General features: G+C 47.1%; 1 protein-coding gene across 1 annotated transcript in view; it reads right to left on the bottom strand.

Annotated features, from left to right (window-relative positions):
• Positions 1-15,477, bottom strand: part of GUCY2F (guanylate cyclase 2F, retinal) — a 149,699-nt gene that overhangs the window by 12,975 nt on the left and 121,247 nt on the right. The gene's annotated exons all lie outside the window — the stretch shown is intronic.

The raw sequence follows: 15,477 nt of genomic DNA, 5'->3' as shown, positions 1-15,477 counted from the left end.
GTTTTAAATGCACCACCTCCAGAGCTGCGAGTTGCAATCCAACATACACAAATCAGTGTGATTTGTGTATGTTTATGAATGGAAAGTGTGTTGGGTTAATTAAAAAAAAAAAATTACGTAGGGCCCCCCTCCCCCAAAGCATAACCAGCCCCAGACTTGTCAGCCAGTTCTGGTTCCTAAAATTACAGGAAACAAATGAGTAGGGTTCCACCATAATTTAAGAACCAGCACCTGACTGCAGGGCCAATTCTGGTTTTAAATATAGGGGGAAAAAATGCATAGGGGTCCCCCTATATTTAAAACCAGCACCAGACCCAAACCTACCGGGGTTTAATGCCACAGCCCGGAGACCCTATTACTGGGTCTCCAGGGCCAAAAGCATTCTCTATCCAAGCCGGTCAGGCCAAGCCGGGAATCTCAGGGGAGGTGGGGTCCCTCTAAAAAAGGGGCCCTCCTCTCCCGAACCCCATGCTTGGTCTAAACTTGGAGCGGTGGGTATGGGGGTAATAAAGTGTAAAATAGTATTAACCTATTGTATTTTACAGTGGAACTACAGATACCAGCATGCCTGCCATTTGGCACTTGTGGAACTACAAGTGCCAGCAGGCGGCACATCTAGCGGCCTCTCATTGGCTGGAATCCACGTGTACCCCAGCCAATGGGAGGCCTCCAGATGTGAAGCGGCCTCTGACTGGCTGGCGGGACGTGGGAATCCCTGTGACGTACCGGCAGCTGGCATTTGCATAGTATTGGTATGTGTGACAAGATACATATCAATACTAGTCCGCTTGGTTTCGGGTAAGCATGTTATTGTTTTGCCAAGACCCCCGAGATCCTACGGAGACTAGCACAAGGATCAGGTGAGTATAGGATCTTTGTTGCAGGTACTCCCATTGGAATCTATGGGGACAAGCGGACAGAAACATCACGGACAGGATTGACGAAATACACAATCAATCAAAACGATCCTGTCAAAACCGTGAGCTTGGTAAATTCCCGATTTTTAAAGTGAAAAAAAACGTCAGTTTTCATCAATCCTATCCGAGTTGACAAACGGGACAAATCGGGACCAACACGAATCTTAGTAAATTTACCCATAAAGCTCTGTTGAGTTGAACATATGCCTATTTTTTTGCATAAAATAAGCAAATTTGTACAGTACATGTGCAGCATAATGTGTATACAGTCTGCATTCTTGTGAACATAAAATGGCTGCCTCATTGTTTGTAGCATAAACTTTAAAAGGGAGTTACAAAATAAAATAAAACACATAATAAAATATAACAGAGAAATACAGACATGGGACTTCTGGACTGATCTTGATGATAGTATATCAAATTTATGTTTAGACAGCAGCAGCTGCTCTCAAATAACAGTATATGCTGACTTTTTTAATGAGGATTCTGGGAGGTCCTGGCGGGTGACATTAAAATAGGAGTTCAGGGGCTTTGGTGTAGCAAATTGCTTCATAACAGCACTCTTTTGGCTATACAATGCCACAATTAGCTGCAATGTGCAGCGAGGGGCTGCGCCATCCTGATACAATTCCCCATGAAGGGACTGGGAACTTTGAGAGATCGGGAAGGCTAGTCTATTCTCCTGGAATCCGGGAGAGCTCTTTGGAATTTGGGAGCATCGCGGACATTCCATGAGAGCAGGCAAGTATGTGCTTATCTGATGCTAGCGAGTAGGCAAGTGTGTGCTTATCTGATACCAGAGAGTAGGCAAGTGTGTGCTTATCTGATGCCAGAGAGTAGGCAAGTGTGTGCTTATCTGATGCCAGAGAGTAGGAAAGGGAGTGCTTACCTGATGCCAGAGCGTAGGAAAGCGTGTGCTTATCTGATGCCAGAGAGTAGGCAAGTGAGTGCTTATCTGATGCCAGAGAGTAGGCAAGCGTGTGCTTATCTGATGCCAGAGAGTAGGAAAGCGTGTGCTTATTTGATGCCAGAGAGTAGGAAAGCGTATGCTTATCTGATGCCAGAGAGTAGGCAAGTGTGTGCTTATCTGATACCAGAGAGTAGGCAAGTGAGTGCTTATCTGATGCCAGAGAGTAAGCAAGTGTGTGCTTATCTGATGCCAAAAAGTAGGCAAGTGTGTGCTTATCTGACACCAGAGAGTAGGCAAGGGAGTGCATACCTGATGCCAGAGAGTAGGAAAGCGTGTGCTTATCTGATGCCAGACAGTAGGCAAGTGTGTGCTTACCTGAAGCCAGAGAGTAGGAAAGCGTGTGCTTATCTGATGCCAGAGAGAAAGCAAGTGTGTGCTTATCTGATGCCAAAAAGTAGGCAAGTGTGTGCTTATCTGATGCCAGAGAGTAAGCAAGTGTGTGCTTATCGATGCCAAAAAGTAGGCAAGTGTGTGCTTATCTGAAGCCAGAGAGGAGGAAAGCGTGTGCTTATCTGATGCCAGAGAGTAGGCCAGTGTGTGCTTATCTGATACCAGAGAGTAAGCAAGTGTGTGCTTATCGGATGCCAGAGAGTAGGCAAGGGAGTGCTTATCTGATGCCAAAAAGTAGGCAAGTGTGTACTTATCTGATGCCAGAGAGTAGGCAAGGGAGTGCTTAATTGATGCCAGAGAGTAGGCAAGTGTGTGCTTATCTGATGCCAGAGATTAGGCAAGTGTGTGCTTATCTGATGCCAGAGAGTAGGCAAATCTGTGCTTATCTGATGCAAGAGAGTAGGCAAGTGTGTGCTTATCTGATGCCAGAGAGTGGGCCAGGGTGTGCTTATCTGATGCCAGAGAGTAGGCAAGTGTGTGCTTATCTGATGCAAGAGAGTAAGCAAGTGTGTGCTTATCTGATGCCAGAGAGTAGGCAAGGGAGTGCTTAGAAAGTAGGCAAGTGTGTGCTTATCTGATGCCAAAAAGTAGGCAAGCATGTGCTTATCTGATGCCAGAGAGTAGGCAAGCGTGTGCTTATCTGATGCCAGAAAGTAGGCAAGTGTGTGCTTATCTGATGCCAAAAAGTAGGCAAGCGTGTGCTTATCTGATGCCAGAGAGTAGGCAAGTGTGTGCTTATCTACTGCCAGAGAGTAGGTAAGGGAGTGCTTATCTGATGCCAGAGAGTAGGCAAACTTGTGCTTATCTGATGCCATGGAGTAGGCAAGTGTGTGCTTATCTGATGCCAGAGAGTAGGCAAGTGTATGCTTACCTGATGCCAGAGAGCAAGCAAGCGTATGCTTACCTGATGCAAAAGAGTAGGCAAGCGTGTGGTTATCTGATGCCAGAAAGTAGGCAAGTGTGTGCATATCTGATGCCAGAAAGTAGGCAAGCGTGTGCTTATCTGATGCCAGAGAGTAGGCAAGCGTGTGCTTATCTGATGCCAGAGAATAAGCAAGCGTGTGGTTACCTGATGCCAGATAGTAGGCCAGTGTGTGCTTATCTGATGCCAGAATGTAGGTAAGCATGTGCTTACCTCATGCCAGAAAATAGGCAAGTGTATGCTTATCTGATGCCAGAAAGTAGCCAAGTGTGTGCTTATCTCATGCCAAAAAGTAGGCAAGTGTGTGCTTATCTCATGCCAGAGATTAGGCAAACGTGTGCTTATCTGATGCCAGAGAGTAGGCAAGTGTGTGCTTATCTGATGCTAGAGAGTAGGCAAGTCTGTGCTTATCTGATGCCAGAGAGTAGGCAAGCGTGTGCTTATCTGATGCCAGAGAGTAAGCAAGTGTGTGCTTATCTGATGCCAGAGAGTAGGCAAGGGAGTGCTTATCTGATGCCAGAGAGTAGGCAAGTGTGTGCTTATCTGATACCAGAGAGTAGGCAAGGGTGTGCTTATCTGATACCAGTGAGTAGGCAAGTATGTGTATTTCTGATGCTAGAGAGTAGGCAAGCGTGTGCTAATCTGATGCCATAAAGTAAGCAAACATGTGCTTATCTGATGCCAGAGAGTAGGCAAGTGTGTGCTTATCTGATGCCAAAAAGTAGGCAAGTGTGTGCTTATCTGATGCCAGAGAGTAGGCAAGCGTGTGCTTATCTGATGCCAGAGAGTAGGCAAGCGTGTGCTTATCTGATGCCAGAGAGTGGCAACTGTGTGCTTATCTGATGCCAGAGAGTAGGCAAGGGAGTGCATACCTGATGCCAGAGAGTAGGCAAGCATGTGCTTATCTGATGCCAGAAAGTAGGCAAGTGTGCTTATCTGATGCCAAAAAGTAGGCAAGCATGTGCTTATCTGATGCCAGACAGTAGGCAAGAGTGTGCATATGTGATGCTAGAGAGTAGGCAAGTCTGTGCTTATCTGATGCCAGAGAGAAGGAAAGTGTGTGCTTATCTGATGCCAGAGGGTAGGCAAGGGAGTGCTTATCTGATGCCAGAGAGTAGGCAAGTGTGTGCTTATCTAATGCCAGAGAGTAGGTAAGGGAGTGCTTAGAAAGTAGGCAAGTGTGTGCTTATCTGATGCCAAAAAGTAGGCAAGCGTGTGCTTATCTGATGCCAGAGAGTAGGCAAGTGTGTGCTTATCTGATGCTAGAGAGTTGGCAAGTCTGTGCTTTTCTGATGCCAGAGAGTAGGCAGGTGTGTGCTTATCTGATGCCAGAGAGTAGGCAAGGGAGTGCATACCTGATGCCAGAGAGTAGGCAAGCGTGTCCTTATCTGATGCCAGAAAGTAGGCAAGTGTGTGCTTATCTGATGCCAAAAAGTAGGCAAGTGTGCGTTTATCTGATGCCAGAGAGTAGGCAAGCGTGTGCTTATCTGATGCCAGAGAGTAGGCCAGTGTGTGCTTATCTGATGCCAGAGAGTAGGCAAGGGAGGGCACACCTGATGCCAGAGAGTAGGCAAGCGTGTGCTTATCTGATGCCAGAGAGTAGGCAAGTGTGTGCTTATCTGATGCCAGAGAGTAGGCAAGCGTGTGCTTATCTGATGCTAGAGAGTAGGCAAGTCTGTGCTTATCTGATGACAGAGAGAAGGAAATTGTGTGCTTATCTGATGCCAGAGGGTAGGCAAGGGAGTGCTTATCTGATGCCAGAGAGTAGGCAAGTGTGTTGCTTATCTAATGCCAGAGAGTAGGTAAGGGAGTGCTTATCTGATGCCAGAGAGTAGGCAAACTTGTGCATATATGATGCCATGGAGTAGGCAAGTGTGTGCTTTTCTGATGCCAGAGAGTAGGCCAGTGTGTGCTTATGTGATGCCAGAGAGAAGGCAAGTGTGTGCTTATCTCATGCCAAAAAGTAGGCAAGTGTGTGTTTATCTGATGCCAGTGAGTAGGCAAGCGTGTGCTTATCTGATGCCAGAGAGTAGGCAAGTGTGTGCTTATCTGATGCTAGAGAGTAGGCAAGTCTGTGCTTATCTGATGCCAGAGAGTAGGCAAGTGTGTGCTTATCTGATGCCAGAGAGTAGGCAAGGGAGTGCTTATCTGATGCCAGAGAGTAGGGAAATATGTGTACTTATCTGATGCTAGAGAGTAGGCAAGTGTGTGCTTATCTGATACCAGAGAGTAGGCAAGGGTGTGCTTATCTGATACCAGTGAGTAGGCAAGTATGTGTATTTCTGATGCTAGAGAGTAGGCAAGCGTGTGCTTATCTGATGCCATAAAGTAAGCAAACATGTGCTTATCTGATGCCAGAGAGTAGGCAAGCGTGTGTTTATCTGATGCCAGAGAGTAGGCAAGCATGTGCTTATCTGATGCCAGAGAGTAGGCAAGTGTGTGCTTATCTGATGCCAAAAAGTAGGCAAGTGTGTGCTTATCTGATGCCAGAGAGTAGGCAAGCGTGTGCTTATCTGATGCCAGAGAGTAGGCAAGCATGTGCTTATCTGATGCCAGAGAGTAGGCAATTGTGTGCTTATCTGATGCCAGAGAGTAGGCAATGGAGTGCATACCTGATGCCAGAGAGTAGGCAAGCATGTGCTTATCTGATGCCAAAAAGTAGGCAAGTGTGCTTATCTGATGCCAAAAAGTAGGCAAGCGTGTGCTTATCTGATGCCAGAGAGTAGGCAAGAGTGTGCTTTTCTGATGCTAGAGAGTAGGCAAGTCTGTGCTTATCTGATGCCAGATAGAAGGAAAGTGTGTGCTTATCTGATGCCAGAGGGTAGGCAAGGGAGTGCATATCTGATGCCAGAGAGTAGGCAAGTGTGTGCTTATCTCATGCCAAAAAGTGGGCAAGTGTGTGCTTATCTGATGCCAGAGATTAGGCAAACGTGTGCTTATCTGATGCCAGAGAGTAGGCAAGTGTGTGCTTATCTGATGCTAGAGAGTAGGCAAGTCTGTGCTTATCTGATGCCAGAGAGTAGGCAAGCGTGTGCTTATCTGATGCCAGAGAGTAGGCAAGTGTGTGCTTATCTGATGCCAGAGAGTAGGCAAGGGAGTGCTTATCTGATGTCAGAGAGTAGGCAAGTGTGTGCTTATCTGATACCAGAGAGTAGGCAAGGGTGTGCTTATCTGATACCAGTGAGTAGGCAAGTATGTGTATTTCTGATGCTAGAGAGTAGGCAAGCGTGTGCTAATCTGATGCCATAAAGTAAGCAAACATGTGCTTATCTGATGCCAGAGAGTAGGCAAGTGTGTGCTTATCTGATGCCAAAAAGTAGGCAAGTGTGTGCTTATCTGATGCCAGAGAGTAGGCAAGCGTGTGCTTATCTGATGCCAGAGAGTAGGCAAGCGTGTGCTTATCTGATGCCAGAGAGTGGCAAGTGTGTGCTTATCTGATGCCAGAGAGTAGGCAAGTGTGCTTATCTGATGCCAAAAAGTAGGCAAGCATGTGCTTATCTGATGCCAGACAGTAGGCAAGAGTGTGCATATCTGATGCTAGAGAGTAGGGAAGTCTGTGCTTATCTGATGCCAGAGAGAAGGAAAGTGTGTGCTTATCTGATGCCAGAGGGTAGGCAAGGGAGTGCTTATCTGATGCCAGAGAGTAGGCAAGTGTGTTGCTTATCTAATGCCAGAGAGTAGGTAAGGGAGTGCTTATCTGATGCCAGAGAGTAGGCAAACTTGTGCATATATGATGCCATGGAGTAGGCAAGTGTGTGCTTATCTGATGCCAGAGAGTAGGCCAGTGTGTGCTTATGTGATGCCAGAGAGTAAGCAAGCGTGTGCTTACCTCATGCCAGAGAGTAGTCAAGTGTGTTCTTACCTGATGCCAGAGAGCAAGCAAGCGTATGCTTACCTGATGCAAAAGAGTAGGCAAGCGTGTGCTTATCTGATGCCAGAGGGTAGGCAAGGGAGTGCTTATCTGATGCCAGAGAGTAGGCAAGTGTGTGCTCATCTACTGCCAGAGAGTAGGTAAGGGAGTGCTTATCTGATGCCAGAGAGTAGGCAAACTTGTGCTTATCTGATGCCATGGAGTAGGCAAGTGTGTGCTTATCTGATGCCAGAGAGTAGGCCAGTGTGTGCTTATGTGATGCCAGAGAGAAGGCAAGTGTGTGCTTATCTACTGCCAGAGAGTAGGTAAGGGAGTGCTTATCTGATGCCAGAGAGTAGGCAAACTTGTGCTTATCTGATGCCATGGAGTAGGCAAGTGTGTGCTTATCTGATGCCAGAGAGTAGGCAAGTGTATGCTTACCTGATGCCAGAGAGCAAGCAAGCGTATGCTTACCTGATGCAAAAGAGTAGGCAAGCGTGTGGTTATCTGATGCCAGAAAGTAGGCAAGTGTGTGCATATCTGATGCCAGAAAGTAGGCAAGCGTGTGCTTATCTGATGCCAGAGAGTAGGCAAGCGTGTGCTTATCTGATGCCAGAGAATAAGCAAGCGTGTGGTTACCTGATGCCAGATAGTAGGCCAGTGTGTGCTTATCTGATGCCAGAATGTAGGTAAGCATGTGCTTACCTCATGCCAGAAAATAGGCAAGTGTATGCTTATCTGATGCCAGAAAGTAGCCAAGTGTGTGCTTATCTCATGCCAAAAAGTAGGCAAGTGTGTGCTTATCTGATGCCAGAGATTAGGCAAACGTGTGCTTATCTGATGCCAGAGAGTAGGCAAGTGTGTGCTTATCTGATGCTAGAGAGTAGGCAAGTCTGTGCTTATCTGATGCCAGAGAGTAGGCAAGCGTGTGCTTATCTGATGCCAGAGAGTAAGCAAGTGTGTGCTTATCTGATGCCAGAGAGTAGGCAAGGGAGTGCTTATCTGATGCCAGAGAGTAGGCAAGTGTGTGCTTATCTGATACCAGAGAGTAGGCAAGGGTGTGCTTATCTGATACCAGTGAGTAGGCAAGTATGTGTATTTCTGATGCTAGAGAGTAGGCAAGCGTGTGCTAATCTGATGCCATAAAGTAAGCAAACATGTGCTTATCTGATGCCAGAGAGTAGGCAAGTGTGTGCTTATCTGATGCCAAAAAGTAGGCAAGTGTGTGCTTATCTGATGCCAGAGAGTAGGCAAGCGTGTGCTTATCTGATGCCAGAGAGTAGGCAAGCGTGTGCTTATCTGATGCCAGAGAGTGGCAACTGTGTGCTTATCTGATGCCAGAGAGTAGGCAAGGGAGTGCATACCTGATGCCAGAGAGTAGGCAAGCATGTGCTTATCTGATGCCAGAAAGTAGGCAAGTGTGCTTATCTGATGCCAAAAAGTAGGCAAGCATGTGCTTATCTGATGCCAGACAGTAGGCAAGAGTGTGCATATCTGATGCTAGAGAGTAGGCAAGTCTGTGCTTATCTGATGCCAGAGAGAAGGAAAGTGTGTGCTTATCTGATGCCAGAGGGTAGGCAAGGGAGTGCTTATCTGATGCCAGAGAGTAGGCAAGTGTGTGCTTATCTAATGCCAGAGAGTAGGTAAGGTAGTGCTTAGAAAGTAGGCAAGTGTGTGCTTATCTGATGCCAAAAAGTAGGCAAGCGTGTGCTTATCTGATGCCAGAGAGTAGGCAAGTGTGTGCTTATCTGATGCTAGAGAGTTGGCAAGTCTGTGCTTTTCTGATGCCAGAGAGTAGGCAGGTGTGTGCTTATCTGATGCCAGAGAGTAGGCAAGGGAGTGCATACCTGATGCCAGAGAGTAGGCAAGCGTGTCCTTATCTGATGCCAGAAAGTAGGCAAGTGTGTGCTTATCTGATGCCAATAAGTAGGCAAGTGTGCGTTTATCTGATGCCAGAGAGTAGGCAAGCGTGTGCTTATCTGATGCCAGAGAGTAGGCCAGTGTGTGCTTATCTGATGCCAGAGAGTAGGCAAGGGAGGGCACACCTGATGCCAGAGAGTAGGCAAGCATGTGCTTATCTGATGCCAGAGAGTAGGCAAGTGTGTGCTTATCTGATGCCAGAGAGTAGGCAAGCGTGTGCTTATCTGATGCTAGAGAGTAGGCAAGTCTGTGCTTATCTGATGACAGAGAGAAGGAAAGTGTGTGCTTATCTGATGCCAGAGGGTAGGCAAGGGAGTGCTTATCTGATGGCAGAGAGTAGGCAAGTGTGTTGCTTATCTAATGCCAGAGAGTAGGTAAGGGAGTGCTTATCTGATGCCAGAGAGTAGGCAAACTTGTGCATATATGATGCCATGGAGTAGGCAAGTGTGTGCTTTTCTGATGATAGAGAGAAGGCCAGTGTGTGCTTATGTGATGCCAGAGAGAAGGCAAGTGTGTGCTTATCTCATGCCAAAAAGTAGGCAAGTGTGTGTTTATCTGATGCCAGTGAGTAGGCAAGCGTGTGCTTATCTGATGCCAGAGAGTAGGCAAGTGTGTGCTTATCTGATGCTAGAGAGTAGGCAAGTCTGTGCTTATCTGATGCCTGAGAGTAGGCAAGTGTGTGCTTATCTGATGCCAGAGAGTAGGCAAGGGAGTGCTTATCTGATGCCAGAGAGTAGGGAAGTATGTGTACTTATCTGATGCCAGAGAGTAGGCAAGTGTGTGCTTATCTGATACCAGAGAGTAGGCAAGGGTGTGCTTATCTGATACCAGTGAGTAGGCAAGTATGTGTATTTCTGATGCTAGAGAGTAGGCAAGCGTGTGCTTATCTGATGCCATAAAGTAAGCAAACATGTGCTTATCTGATGCCAGAGAGTAGGCAAGCGTGTGTTTATCTGATGCCGGAGAGTAGGCAAGCATGTGCTTATCTGATGCCAGAGAGTAGGCAAGTGTGTGCTTATCTGATGCCAAAAAGTAGGCAAGTGTGTGCTTATCTGATGCCAAAGAGTAGGCAAGCATGTGCTTATCTGATGCCAGAGAGTAGGCAAGCATGTGCTTATCTGATGCCAGAGAGTAGGCAATTGTGTGCTTATCTGATGCCAGAGAGTAGGCAATGGAGTGCATACCTGATGCCAGAGAGTAGGCAAGCATGTGCTTATCTGATGCCAAAAAGTAGGCAAGTGTGCTTATCTGATGCCAAAAAGTAGGCAAGTGTGTGCTTATCTGATGCCAGAGAGTAGGCAAGCGTGTGCTTATCTGATGCCAGAGAGTAGGCAAGCGTGTGCTTATCTGATGCCAGAGAGTGGCAAGTGTGTGCTTATCTGATGCCAGAGAGTAGGCAAGGGAGTGCATACCTGATGCCAGAGAGTAGGCAAGCATGTGCTTCTCTGATGCCAGAAAGTAGGCAAGTGTGCTTATCTGATGCCAAAAAGTAGGCAAGCATGTGCTTATCTGATGCCAGACAGTAGGCAAGAGTGTGCATATCTGATGCTAGAGAGTAGGCAAGTCTGTGCTTATCTGATGCCAGAGAGAAGGAAAGTGTGTGCTTATCTGATGCCAGAGGGTAGGCAAGGGAGTGCTTATCTGATGCCAGAGAGTAGGCAAGTGTGTTGCTTATCTAATGCCAGAGAGTAGGTAAGGGAGTGCTTATCTGATGCCAGAGAGTAGGCAAACTTGTGCATATATGATGCCATAGAGTAGGCAAGTGTGTGCTTATCTGATGCCAGAGAGTAGGCCAGTGTGTGCTTATGTGATGCCAGAGAGAAAGCAAGCGTGTGCTTACCTCATGCCAGAGAGTAGTCAAGTGTGTTCTTACCTGATGCCAGAGAGCAAGCAAGCGTATGCTTACCTGATGCAAAAGAGTAGGCAAGCGTGTGCTTATCTGATGCCAGAGGGTAGGCAAGGGAGTGCTTATCTGATGCCAGAGAGTAGGCAAGTGTGTGCTTATCTACTGCCAGAGAGTAGGTAAGGGAGTGCTTATCTGATGCCAGAGAGTAGGCAAACTTGTGCTTATCTGATGCCATGGAGTAGGCAAGTGTGTGCTTATCTGATGCCAGAGAGTAGGCCAGTGTGTGCTTATGTGATGCCAGAGAGAAGGCAAGTGTGTGCTTATCTCATGCCAAAAAGTAGGCAAGTGTGTGTTTATCTGATGCCAGTGAGTAGGCAAGCGTGTGCTTATCTGATGCCAGAGAGTAGGCAAGTGTGTGCTTATCCGATGCTAGAGAGTAGGCAAGTCTGTGCTTATCTGATGCCAGAGAATAGGCAAGTGTGTGCTTATCTGATACCAGAGAGTAGGCAAGGGTGTGCTTATCTGATACCAGTGAGTAGGCAAGTATGTGTATTTCTGATGCTAGAGAGTAGGCAAGCGTGTGCTTATCTGATGCCATAAAGTAAGCAAACATGTGCTTATCTGATGACAGAGAGTAGGCAAGCGTGTGTTTATCTGATGCCAGAGAGTAGGCAAGCATGTGCTTATCTGATGCCAGAGAGTAGGCAAGTGTGTGCTTATCTGATGCCAAAAAGTAGGCAAGTGTGTGCTTATCTGATGCCAGAGAGTAGGCAAGCGTGTGCTTATCCGATGCCAGAGAGTAGGCAAGCATTTGCTTATCTGATGCCAGAGAGTAGACAAGTGTGTGCTTATCTGATGCCAGAGAGTAGGCAATGGAGTGCATACCTGATGCCAGAGAGTAGGCAAGCATGTGCTTATCTGATGCCAGAAAGTAGGCAAGTGTGCTTATCTGATGCCAAAAAGTAGGCAAGCGTGTGCTTATCTGATGCCAGAGAGTAGGCAAGAGTGTGCTTATCTGATGCTAGAGAATAGGCAAGTCTGTGCTTATCTGATGCCAGAGAGAAGGAAAGTGTGTGCTTATCTGATGCCAGAGGGTAGGCAAGGGAGTGCTTATCTGATGCCAGAGAGTAGGCAAGTGTGTGCTTATCTAATGCCAGAGAGTAGGTAAGGGAGTGCTTAGAAAGTAGAAAAGTGTGTGCTTATCTGAAGCCAAAAAGTAGGCAAGCGTGTGATTATCTGATGCCAGAGAGTAGGCTAGTGTGTCCTTATCTGATGCTAGAGAGTAGGCAAGTGTGTGCTTTTCTAATGCCAGAGAGTAGGCAAGTGTGTGCTTATCTGATGCCAGAGAGTAGGCAAGTGTGTGCATATCTGATGCTAGAGAGTAGGCAAGTCTGTGCTTATCTGATGCCAGAGAGTAGGCAAGTGTGTGCTTATCTGATGCCAGAGAGTAGGCAAGGGAGTGCATACCTGATGCCAGAGAGTAGGCAAGCGTGTGCTTATCTGATGCCAGAGAGTAGGCAAGTGTGTGCTTATCTGATGCCAGAGAGTTGGCAAGCGTGTGATTATCTGATGCTAGAGAGTAGGCAAGCGTGTGTTTATCTGATGCTAGAGAGTAGGCAAGTCTGTGCTTATCTGATGCCAGAGAGAAGGAAAGTGTGTGCTTATCTGATGCCAGAGGGTAGGCAAGGGAGTGCTTATCTGATGCCAGAGAGTAGGCAAGTGTGTTGCTTATCTAATGCCAGAGAGTAGGTAAGGGAGTGCTTATCTGATGCCAGAGAGTAGGCAAACTTGTGCTTATATGATGCCATGGAGTAGGCAAGCATGTGCTTATCTGATGCCATAGAGTAGGCAAGTGTGTGCTTATCTGATGCCAGAGAGTAGGCAATGGAGTGCATACCTGATGCCAGAGAGTAGGCAAGCATGTGCTTATCTGATGCCAGAAAGTAGGCAAGTGTGCTTATCTGATGCCAAAAAGTAGGCAAGCTTGTGCTTATCTGATGCCAGAGAGTAGGCAAGAGTGTGCTTATCTGATGCTAGAGAGTAGGGAAGTCTGTGCTTATCTGATGCCAGAGAGAAGGAAAGTGTGTGCTTATCTGATGCCAGAGGGTAGGCAAGGGAGTGCTTATCTGATGCCACAGAGTAGGCAAGTGTGTGCTTATCTAATGCCAGAGAGTAGGTAAGGGAGTGCTTAGAAAGTAGAAAAGTGTGTGCTTATCTGATGCCAAAAAGTTGGCAAGCGTGTGCTTATCTGATGCCAGAGAGTAGGCAAGTGTGTCCTTATCTGATGCTAGAGAGTAGGCAAGTGTGTGGTTTTCTGATGCCAGAGAGTAGGCAAGTTTGTGCTAATCTGATGCCAGAGAGTAGGCAAGTGTGTGCTTATCTGATGCTAGAGAGTAGGCAAGTCTGTGCTTATCTGATGCCAGAGAGTAGGCAAGTGTGTGCTTTTCTGATGCCAGAGAGTTGGCAAGTGTGTGCTTATCTGATGCCAGAGAGTAGGCCAGTGTGTGCTTATCTGATGCCAGAGAGTAGGCAAGGGAGTGCATACCTGATGCCAGAGAGTAGGCAAGCGTGTGCTTATCTGATGCCAGAGAGTAGGCAAGTGTGTGCTTATCTGATGCCAGAGAGTTGGCAAGCGTGTGCTTATCTGATGCTAGAGAGTAGGCAAGCGTGTGCTTATCTGATGCTAGAGAGTAGGCAAGTCTGTGCTTATCTGATGCCAGAGAGAAGGAAAGTGTGTGCTTATCTGATGCCAGAGGGTAGGCAAGGGAGTGCTTATCTGATGCCAGAGAGAAGGCAAGAGTGTTGCTTATCTAATGCCAGAGAGTAGGTAAGGGAGTGCTTATCTGATGCCAGAGAGTAGGCAAACTTGTGCTTATATGATGCCATGGAGTAGGCAAGTGTGTGCTTATCTGATGCCAGAGAGTAGGCCAGTGTGTGCTTATGTGATGCCAGAGAGTAAGCAAGCGTGTGCTTACCTCATGCCAGAGAGTAGTCAAGTGTGTTCTTACCTGATGCCAGAGAGCAAGCAAGCGTATCCTTATCTGATGCAAAAGAGTAGGCAAGCGTGTGGTTATCTGATGCCAGAAAGTAGGCAAGTTTGTGCATATCTGATGCCAGAAAGTAGGCAAGCATGTGCTTATCTGATGCCAGAGAGTAGGCAAGCGTGTGCTTATCTGATGCCAGAGAGTAAGCAAGCGTGTGGTTACCTGATGCCAGAGAGTAGTCCAGTGTGTGCTTATCTGATGCCAGAATGTAAGTAAGCATGTGCTTATCTGATGCCAGAAAGTAGGCAAGCGTGTGCTTATCTGATGCCAGAGAGTAAGCAAGCGTGTGCTTACCTCATGCCAGACAGTAGGCCAGTGTGTGCTCGTCTGATGCCAGAAAGTAGGCAAGTGTATGCTTATCTGATGAAAGAAAGTAGCCAAGTGTGTGCTTATCTGATGCCAGAGAGTAGGCAAGTGTGTGCTTATCTGATGCTAGAGAGTAGGCAAGTCTGTGCTTATCTGATGCCAGAGAGTAGGCAAGTGTGTGCTTATCTGATGCTAGAGAGTAGGCCAGTGTGTGCTTATCTGATGTAAGAGAGTAGGCAAGTGTGTGCTTATCTGATGCCAGAGAGTAGGCAAGGGAGTGCTTAGAAAGTAGGCAAGTGTGTGATTATCTGATGCCAGAGAGTAGGCAAGCGTGTGCTTATCTGATGCCAGAGAGTAGGCAAGTGTGTGCTTATCTACTGCTAGAGAGTAGGCAAGTCTGTGCTTATCTGATGCCAGAGTGTAGTCAAGTGGATGCTTATCTGATGCCAGAGAGTAGGCAAAGGAGTGCTTATCTGAAGCCAAAGAGTAGGCAAGTGTGTGCTTTTCTGATGCCAGAGAGTAGGCAAGTGTGTACTTATCTGATGATAGAGAGTAGGCAAAGGAGTGCTTAGAAAGTAGGCAAGTGTGTGCTTATCTGATGCCAGAAAGTAGGCAAGTGTGTTCTTATCTGATGCCAAAAAGTAGTCAAGCGTGTGCTTATCTGATGCTAGAGAGTAGGCAAGTGTGAGCTTATCTGATGCCAGAGAGTAGACAAGTGTGTGCTTATCTGATGCTAGAGAGTAGGCAAGTGTGTGCTTATCTGATGCCAGAGAGTAGGCAAGTGTGTGCTTATCTGATGCCAGAGAGTAGCTAAGGGAGTACTTATTTGATGCCAGAGAGTAGGCAAACTTGTGCTTATCTGATGCCATGGAGTAGGCCAATGTGTTCTTATGTGATGCGAGAGTGTAGGCCAGTGTGTGCTTACCTGATGCCAGAGAGTAGGAAAGTGTGTACTTACCTGATGCCAGAGAGTAAGCAAGCGTGTGCTTACCTGATGCAAGAGAGTAGGCAGCATGTGGTATCTGATGCCAGAAAGAAGGCAAGCGTGTGCTTATCTGATGCCAGAAAGTAGGCAAGAGTGTGCTTATCTTATGCCAGAGAGTGGGCAAGTGTGTGCTTATCTAATGCCAGAGAGTAAGCAAGCGTGTGGTTTCCGGTTGCCAAAGATTAGGCCAGAGTGTTGTTATCTGATGCCAGAACATAAGCAAGTGTTTGCTTATCTAATGCCAGAGAGTAAGCAAGCGTGTGCTTACCTCATGCCAGGCAGTAGGCCAGTGTGTGCTTGTCTGATGCCAGAAAGTAGGCAAGTGTG

The sequence above is a fragment of the Taudactylus pleione genome, unplaced genomic scaffold (assembly GCF_031769625.1).
Source record: "Taudactylus pleione unplaced genomic scaffold, aTauple2 ptg000296l, whole genome shotgun sequence".
Lineage (NCBI taxonomy): Eukaryota > Metazoa > Chordata > Amphibia > Anura > Myobatrachidae > Taudactylus > Taudactylus pleione.
This window is presented reverse-complemented; position numbering and strand designations above follow the sequence as displayed.